The following is a 10,380-nucleotide window of genomic DNA, read 5'->3' as shown; positions in this document are numbered from 1 at the left end:
TTTAGTACCAGAAATCGAGAATTACTGTGTTGTAGTAGTATTCCAGGTGTGAAGTGGGGTCAGGTAATATTGTTCCTGTCTACCTCACAGAATTGTTATAAGAGTTAGTGGATACATGCCTAATTTTTTGAGGACCCATTCCTCATTTAGCATTTATCCTGAAGAATTGAAGTCGCCATACTATAGTGATACATGCATATCATGTTTATAGGAGCACAGTTCACAATAGCCAAACTATGGAACCAGCCTAGGTGCCCATCAATAAATGAATGGATAAAGAAAATGGATATGCACAATGGAGTTTTATTCAGCCATAAAGAACACTGAAATTATGTCATTTGCAGGAAAATGGATATAACTAGAGACCATTATGTTAAGCCAAATAAACCAAATTCAGAAGGTCAAGGGTCTTATGTTTTCTCTCATATGTGGAAACTAGAGAGAAACAAGGATAAGAAGAGGGGGCAGGGATCCATGAAAATCAAGGGAAATCAGTACAGGAAAAGGACCAGGGGGCTGGAGGAAGGGAGGGAGGGTGGCAGTTCTGGGGAGTGATATTGATCAAATTATATTGTTATATTGTGTGCCCATACAAATATGTAGCAATAATCCCATCATCATGTACAACTATAATGTACCCAATAAAAATGTGGAAAGAGAAAAACTTAAAAATAAAACCAAACAAACAAAAAAAAAGTGGAGAAGGCTTTATGGGTCATCATTATAAGTAGCCAAATCAGTTTTTTTTATTATCTTTGATATTAGTCTATTTTGTGCTTAAGGTATAAGGTGTCCTCAAAAAGCACATGTGTGAAATAATGTGAGAATGTTCACAGGTGAAATGATTAGATCCTCAACTGATTTGGATTAACTGGGTGGGAACTGTAGGAAGACAGGGTGTGGCTGGAGGAAGTAGGTCACTGGGGCTTGGCTTTGGAGTTTATATTTTGTTCCTGGTGAGCAGAGCTCTGTATCTGCTTCCTGGCTGCTATGTCTTGAACTGTTTTCCTCTACCACACCCTTCAGCCATGATATTCTGCCTTACTTTGGGCTCTGAGCTATGGAGTCCACAGTCTGTAGATTGAGATCTCGGAGACCTTTGAGACTTCTGAAACCGTGAGCCAAAATAGACGTTCCTCCTTTAAGTTGTTCTTGTTGGGTCTTTTGGACACAGCAGATCAGAATCTGACTATAACAGTCTGGAGGAAAATTCAAGCTTTTATTATTTTGAAGAGGTAGAATTGTACAGGAGAAGACATGTCTCTGAAGAAGAGTCCGAGGAGTTTCTAGAGAGAAGGGGGAACTTGACTCAGGACCAGTGGGGTTCTTGGCATAAGTGACGGAAAAAAATTTCAGCGTGTGCAAGTCAAAGGCACAGACAGAGGCTTATTTAAGAGAGTACATACATATTCAAAGAGGCAATTTTGAGAGAAGTGCATTTGGAGTAAAGCAAGAAAAACGTATTCAAGGGAGATAGCAAACCATTTATGTGGGGTGTTAATATTTATAGAGGGCTGGTGCTAAGGGCTGGATTAGAGCTGGAAGCAGGGTGGAGCTGCACAATTTTGTGCAAGTTTTCTCTGTGCTTGTACATTGCCTTAATGTTACGATGGCATGCATGGGTCAAGGGTGCCAGCCAAGGGCTCATCACCAAGAAGTTGCAATTATTTCTGCATATCAATGTTTATAGGCACTTCCTTTGAGACTCAATATCTTTCCCTTTATTCAAAATTCCTATCTCATGATTTCTATAGAAAACTGGGGGTAGGCATCCTGTCCATTTTGTTCCTAGTATTCTGGCTGGCACACAATAGGTGCTTTAGTCAGCTTTTGCATCTCTGTGACCAAAATATCTGACAAGAAGAACTTATAGGAGGAAATGTTTATTTAGGGCTCATGATTTCAAAGGGCTCAGTCCATAGGCAGCCAACTCCATTACTCTGGGTCCAAGGTGAGCCAGCACATCATGGGGAAAGGGTCCAGCAGAGGAAAAGCTACTCAGTTCATGGCAGGGTCAGGAAGCAGAGAGAGAGAGAGAGACAGAGAGTGAGTGAGTTACCACCTGGTCAGTCCATTCAAACTAAGACTGGACTGTCTGGTTACTGATTAGCTCTCAGGATCTAATCATTTTGCCTGTGACCATTCCTGCATTAACAGGAGCTTTTGGGGAATACATCATATCCAAACCATAACAGTAGTTATTTATGACAGGGTGACCAGCACCCTAACAGAGCAAGTTCCTGCTCAGGAGATGTGAGCTGCCTGGGAAAATAAAAAGTCTGAAGTAATCAGTAAGAAATAAGACAAAGCCAAAGATTAGATTTAAAAGGTGGAGTAGGTCTTCCAGTCCTGATAGGAAGTGGCACTGAACAACTGAAAAAGACCCCAATTCTTTATTTAAGGGGGAATATATCAAAGGCAAGGATAAGGTTTCAGTGGGAGGAGTCTTATTTGGTGCTTGCTTCTTACTGTGGCAGGGGTCTAACAGTAAACAGGTTGATTGACAGTTGGCAGGCTACACCCATCTCCAAAGGCTGTTTGATCCTAAAGTTGTGAGCTAACACAGGGGACAATGATTGGGGCATTCTCTAACAGAGTTTTCAACCCAGGAGCTCCCAGAAGAGTGGCCTCCCTGCCTTAATGGCTCAAAGAAAGCATAATTTATATATATGGCCTGCAACAGTTATTCATTCAATAACTTTTGATCTGTTGTGTACTATGCTAGGCACTTGAGATGCAAAGAAGAATAAATCAGACTTGGTTCCTCTCATCTGGGCACTTAGTTTCTAGTATTTGTTGAATGAATAAATTAGAAGCCACCTGTTATGGTTTAGATCTGGATTGTCCCCAAGAAAACTCATGTGTCAGGCAATGCAGCAATGTTCACAGGTGAAAAGATTTGGATCATGAAGTCTCTGACCTCATCAGTGGATTGATCCATGTGATAAATTAGTAGTTTGAAAGGATTTAGTGGAGAGTGGTGAAAATAATAGGCAGATGGGGCATGGCTGAAGGAAGTAGGTCACTGGGAACATAGCTTTGGGGACTATATCTGTCCCTGGCCCCTTTTGACTCTGCTTCCTGGCTGCGATGAACTGAGAAGCTTTCCTCCACCAGGCCCTTTGGCAATGGAATCACCATGTACTGGGACCTCTGAAACCATGAGCCAAAATAAACCTTTCCTCTTCTAAGTTGTTCTTGTCAGGTATTTGGGTCACAGCAATGAGAAGCTGACTGACACACCACCTGTTTTTATGACTTCTACATCCTTATAAGTTGATATTTGCTCCATATAGTAATTTTGATTTCATATCTAGTAGGAGATAATTAACATTATTTTTATTTATAGCCATTATAATTTAATCCTCCTCCCCTTTCTTTCAATGCAAAGGTAAAATGTGTTACATGCAGCAATTTAATAAATACTTGTTGTTTAAGAATGAAGTAGGTGATGTTTCATGTGTATTTGTTTTCCCTAGTCCTCTACTAGGTAGAGTGGCCATTTTGTTTCCAAAAAAGATTACTAAAATATAGTCTGCCCTCCGTACCAGCAAAGTCAACCAACTGTGAATCATAAGTATTCAGGAAAAAAGATAACATCTGTACTGAGCATGTCCAGACATTTTTCTTGTCATTATTTTCTAAATAACATGGTAGAACATTCCCTTACATAGCATTCACCTTGTATTAGGTATTATAAGTAATCTAGAGATTATTTAAAGTAAGCAGATAGTTATATACAGGTTATATGGTAATGCTACACCTTTTTCTTTTTTTAGTACTGTGTATTGAACCCTGGGGCCTTGCATTCTACCACTGAGCTACATCCCCAGCCCTTTTCATTTTATTTTGAGATAGGGTTTTACTAAGTTGCACCTACTGGCCTTGAACTTGCAATCTTCCTGCCTCAGCCTCCTGAGTACTTGGGATTACAGGAGTGTGCCACCATGCCAGGCATATACCATTTTATTTAAGGGACTTGATTACCCTTTTGGCATGGGGGGATGGGGTGCTAGAATGAATTCCCCCATGGACACCAAGGGCTGACTAAATAATAGGGTCTCCAAGCATTATTATTGCATCTTTCCCACTCAATGACTAATTACTACCTCTGTGTACCTCTGAGCACTTGTTTAGGTTTGTTTTGTTTTGGCAGTGCTGGTGATTGAACCCAGGCCTCACACATGCTAAGCAAGTACTCTACCACTGAGCCGTACCCCAAAGCTCTCTGAGCATTTTACTACATACCCAACAATATTTGGTTTATGGTACTTTCAAGGGAAAAAGAGCATTTGAAAAACAAAAACATCAGAAACTTTAATATGAGAAATTAGAAAGCAGCCCTGGATCAGAAGAAACCCTAGGTGTCTGGACAGAGTGTCACAAGTCATCCCGTAAGTCCTACAGGGAACCTAGACAACTGTATACTTAGCCAGGTTCTCACAGATTTTTCCATAGATAAACTAACAGTGGACATGAGCCACCAGCAAAAATAGCAAAATCTACAAAGAATCAAGACACATTGATCAAGAGAAAGGAGAAACAATCAAAAGCAGAACCAAATTTACAGAGACTATGCATATTTGTATGTTCAGATACAGAATCTACATGATTAGTTAAAAATGAAACATGTAATAAGCATGTTTATTGTGTTTAGAAAATAGTAGAAAGAATTGGAACTATAAGCAAAGTATACAAAATTATTTTTAAAGATAGGTTTGAAAAAGAACCAACTAAAACTCATAAAAATAAAAAAATATATACTCTTTGCCATTGAAAATCCTGTGAACTGGTTAAACAATAGAGTACACATAGCTCAAAAGAAAATTAGTAAACCACAGAAAGCTCTGAACAACAACACAGCAAAAAGAAATGGAAACTATGGAAGAGACAGGAAGATATGGAAGAAAGAAGGAAAAGTCTAACTTCTAATAAGCTTTCAGTAAGATGATAGTAGAATGGGAGAGAGGCAATACTAAAACAACAACAACAACAGCAAAAAAAAAAAAAAAAAACCCACAATGGCTGAAAAATTTTCAGAGTTGATACCAAAAAAAATTAAAAGAGAATAAGGAAGTTTGAAAATTAATGAATCCAACTTAAAAAATTAGAAAAAGAGTAAACTCCAAAATGAAGATTTTTTTTTTTTATATTAAGCAGAAGAAGCCAGATTTTGAGAATAAATTTTGTGCTTCTGTTTACATAAATTTTGAAACAGGCAAAATTAATTTATAGCAATAAATGTTTGGATTGTAGTTACCTAGAGGTAATTGACAGAGAGGAGACACTGAGGGAGTCTACTGGGAAGATGGAAATGTTCTATATCTACATCTGGATTATGGCTTATGAGGAGAGAAGGGAAAGTTTATTAGGGGCTCACAGTTTCAGAGGTTCAGTCCATGGTCAGTCGACTCCATACCTCTGGGCCAGAGGTGAGGCAGAACCATGGTAGAGGCATGGCAGAGGACAGTCAATCAGCTCATGGCAGCCAGGAAGCAGAGAGAGAGAAAGAGAGGATCCAGGGACAAAATATAGTCCCCAAGGGCACACCCCCAGAGACCTACTTCCTCTAGCCCTGCCCCACCTGCCTACAGATATCATCTAGTAACTCATTTGAATTATTAATCATCAGATGGATCAATCCACCAATTAGGTTAGAGCTTCTAAATCCAATCATTTCACCTTCGAACATTCTTGCATTGGCACATGAGCTTTTGGGGAGACATCTAATATTCAAATAATAACAGTGACAAATGGTTGTGGTGATGGTTACATGACAATCTGAATGTCCTTAATGCCATGGAACTGCACACTTAAAATGGTTCAGATAGTAACTTTCATGTTATACATTTTTGTTTTGGTTTGGTTTTTGTGGAGCTAATTCCCTGTTATATGTATTTTATCACACTGAAGAGCTGGAAAGACAATAAAGCTTTTTAAACATGTTATGTCTTTGTACCTAGCATTGGTAAGCACCCACTTCTCTCCTTCCCATCACAAGCCTCCTAGACTTCCTTGGGAACCTGGGACTTGCCCCTTTTAAGTCTCCTCCTTGCTAGCCTTGAGCTAGGAACCCTACCTATTGTTGGTGGCTGTGCAGAAAATAAAGTGAGATAAAGAGGTAAATTCCCCCTGGCAGATCCCTCGGCTAGTCCAGGGGGTGGTTGTTGTCCATCTGTCCTGGAAAGCACACATTCATATTTGTAGAATGGTAGAAACTGCCTTTGAGAGTTAGATCAAAATTTGACAGGAATTGGAGCTTAAGGGGGGAAACTGTGTCCCTAGTGCCGGAACACCAAGCTAGCCTTGAAAACAGCAGCCTGGTCAAGGTAATCTGGAGACATTCCACTAGACCTGGGTCAACACTGACACAGAAGAGTACTTAGATTCTTGGCAAGCAGAGACCTAATAATCCCATAACCTTCCTTAAATCCTTACACGGCTCTCCATTAGATATAGAATAAGTGTAGATGCCGCAAGCTGTCCATTTTCCATTGCTATATCAAATTACCCAAGGTTGGATACTTTATTTTTAAAAAGAAGTTTATTTAGTTCACAGTTTTGGAGGCCAAAAGTCCAACCCTATCAGTTTGATCTCTGGTAAAGGTCCCATTGCCTCTTTTTTAAAAAATTTATTTACTTTACAGTAGAATGCATTTTTGACATTGTACACAAGTGGAGCAGAACTTATAATTCCTCTGGCTCTATATGGTGCAGAGTCACTCCAGTAGTGTAATCATATATGTATAGAGGAAAATAATGTCTGTCTCATTCTAATGCCCTTCCCATTCCCACCCCCCACCTCCCCTCTACACAAACCAAAGTTCCTTCATTTTTCCCTATCCCCCCATCCCAGTATGAATCATCATACACTTATCAGAGAAAACATTCAGTTTTGGGTTTTCTGGGATTGGCTTATTTCACTTAGCATGATATTCTCTAGTTCCAGCCATTTACCTGCAAATGCCATAATTTCATTCTTCTTTAAGGCTGAGTAATATTTCATTGTGTATGTATACCACAGTTTCTTCATCCATGTTGAGAGCCACAGCCGAAGGGGCCCCAGCAAACTTCCAGCTGCCAGCAAACTTCTAGCTGCCAACTGATTGGCTCCTCTGCGGTGATGCTCATTGGGCTGTTTCCCCAACCTTTCAGACCACGGAGCTGCTCATTGGGGGACTTTTTTTGGCTCTGCCCACGAGACCCAGCCAATCAGCCTCAAGAGCAGGAGGAGTGAAAGAGGTTGAGAGGCTTGTGGGAAGCCGGTGGTGGCAGTTGGGCTCTGAAGGTTTTTCCTGAGGAGCTGTGTGGTTTGGTGTGTGTGTTCTAAAAATAAAGTTTGTTTCTTTTGACAAGTGGCTCCTGAATTGTGCCCAGCCAGACTGCGGCATTTGGTGGCTCGCACGGGGAATGACTGAGGGTAAGTGATAAGGTAAACTGCTTGCCCCTGAGGGCAGGGCGAGAGGATGGGTAGCCATTTTAAGATTCTTCTTTTGTTTTGCTTCACTTTTGTTTTAAGTTGCCTGTCCCTGGAGATGAGTGAGATGGAAGAAAAACCACTCCCATCTAAGGAACAGATAGGGAGAAAGGACGGATGGACATTTCAGGAGGATAGAAAGGCTATAATGATTTTTTGTTGTTCCAATTTTGTTTCACTCTGTTTCAGTTTTGTTTGGCGTTATCTTCTTGGGCTGTATTATAGATATAGTAGAAATATTCAAGTAAAAGAGAAGGTCTCTCGAGCTAGTCAGACAGAGAAAGAAAGTGTAGAGCAGAAAAAGCCATCAGGGGGAAAGTTACAACGGGAGACTGCTACTAACACCTTTCTATCACCAGAGGACATAAGTGTCCAACTAACAAGGCCACCTCCATATGCTGGGAGGCCCCTAACCCCTGCAGTTGATAGTTGGGATCCTGAGACAGGATCTCAAATATTAACATGCCCTGTATTTGAGGCAGGAGGGCAGCGAATTCACAATGCTTTAAATTTCAAAACAGTGAAGCAGCTAAAAGAGGCTGTAACAACCTATGGTCCTCAAGCACCCTTCACTGTAAGCATGGTCGAATCCATTAACAACTTGAACATGACACCAGCAGATTGGGCTAATATGTGTAAAGCTGTGCTAAATGGAGGACAATACCTGTTATGGAAGGTTGCCAATGAGGGATTTTGCAAGGAGACAGCTAGGCAAAATGCAGCAGCTGGTTATCCTCAGAGAAATCTAGATATGTTGTTAGGAAAGGGACCTTATGAGGATCAGCAGCAACAAATTGCATATGATCCTGGCGTATACGCACAAATTGCTGCAGATGCGGTTAAGGCATGGAAGACTTTATAAGGACATGGAGGTTTACAAGGTCAATTATCTAAGGTAATATAAGGAGCTAATGAATCTTATGCTGAATTTGTAGATAGGCTTATTCAAACAGCTACCAGAGTTTTTGGGAATACAGAACAAGCAATGCCATTAATAAAACAACTGGCTTATGAGCAAGCGAATCGTTGGTGCAGAGAAGTCATTAGACCATGGAAACATGAAGATTTAAACACATATATTAAATTATGTAGAGACATTAATAAATAAGAGCAAGTCATGGCAGCTGCAGTAAAACAGGCTTTAGAACAAGGGCAAGTCGTGGCAGCTGCAGTAAAACAGGCTTTAGATGCCAGGCCAAGAACATGCTACAATTGTGAACAAACAGGACATTTTAAAAGTCATTGCCCCATAAGAGGAGAGTTTAACAAAACTAGGTATCAAAGGAGTAGAATACCGGGTCTTTGCCCACGATGCCATAGAGGGAGACATTGGGCTAATGAATGCCGTTCTCAAACCACCATAGAGGGTACTCCATTATCAAAAAATTAACAAGGACCAGGTGTTTATCCATGATATTGTGGAGAAAGGCATTGGGCTCCATTGCCAAAAAATGGACAGGGGGGCCCAATGCTCCGGGGCCCAAGACCACAAATATACGGAGCACTGGAGGAACCCAGCAACCCCATCAGGGTAGTGCCCAGGACACATTGTCCATTAGATCCCACATCAGACAAACCAGAGGCAGCGCAGGGTTGGACATCTGCGCCTCTGCCAGATCAGTACTAACTCCAGAGATGGGAGTTCAAATCATTCCCACAGGGGTAAAAGGACCTCTTCCCAAAGAAACAGTAGGCTTATTATTGGGACGCAGCTCTTCTACTCTAAAAGGACTTATGATAAATCCTGGGGTAATTGATCCCGATTATGAAGGTGAAATAAAAATTATAGCCAGTTCTCCAAAGGGTATATCAGTAATTTCACCAGGAGATAGAATAGCACAGTTACTAATAATACCCAGCCTACATGATAAATTTTCCAGTCGTACTGTAGAAAGAGGTTCCAAGGGATTAGGCTCCACAGGTGTAGATTGGGCTATGCTTTCTTTAAATTTAGATTCTCGCCCCATGCTAAAACTAAATATTCAAGGACATGAATTTAATGGGCTACTGGATACAGGTACAGACCTTAGCATCATCTCTCATCAAGAATGGCCAAAACATTGGCCATTACAACAAGCCACTCAAATGCTTCGAGTCCTAGGAGTGGCGACTAATCCCCATAGAAGTGCAATGGTATTAGATTGGAAGGATCCTGAAGGATGTGAAGGAATATACAGCCATATGTATTGGATCATCTTCCAGTAAATTTATGGGGACGAGGTGTCCTAGATCAATTAGGTTTGACGTTAACAAATAAAATCAACCAAAATGCACCCACTATTATGACTAGACAAGGTTTTAGGAAAGAAAAAGATTAGAAAAACAAGAACAAGTTATAGCAGCACCAATACAAATAGATCAAGGAACAGACAGACATGGGTTGGATTTTCAGAAAGGGCCACTGAGACAATAAAAACTACTTAGAAATCAGAAAGACCAGTATGGGTTCCTCAGTGGCCCCTGACTAAAGAAAAGATACAAGCAGCCCATGACCTGGTCAAACAACAATTAGTGGAAGGACATATACAACCTTCTGTATCTCCCCATAATACTCCCATTTTTGTCATCAAAAAGAAATCTGGTAAATGGAGATTATTGCAAGATTTAAGAGCCATTAATAATGAGATGGTTATTATGGGACCTGCTCATTCGGGGATTCCTCAATTGTCTGCTTTGCCAAAAACCTGGTATGTTTTAGTTATAGATATTAAAGATTGTTTTTTTTTTCAATTCCAATTCATCCTGAGGATAGTCCACGTTTTGCATTTACTATCCCTGCACTGAATCATGAAGGTCCTGATTAGAGATATGAATGGAAAGTACTCCCTCAAGGGATGGCTAACAGCCCAACTATGTGTCAAATTTATGTTAACAAAGTAATCCAGCCACTTAGAAATCAAAAT

The sequence above is a fragment of the Marmota flaviventris genome, chromosome 7 (genome assembly GCF_047511675.1).
Source record: "Marmota flaviventris isolate mMarFla1 chromosome 7, mMarFla1.hap1, whole genome shotgun sequence".
NCBI lineage: Eukaryota > Metazoa > Chordata > Mammalia > Rodentia > Sciuridae > Marmota > Marmota flaviventris.
The sequence above is the reverse complement of the archived record's forward strand: the minus strand, read 5'-3'. Positions refer to the sequence as shown.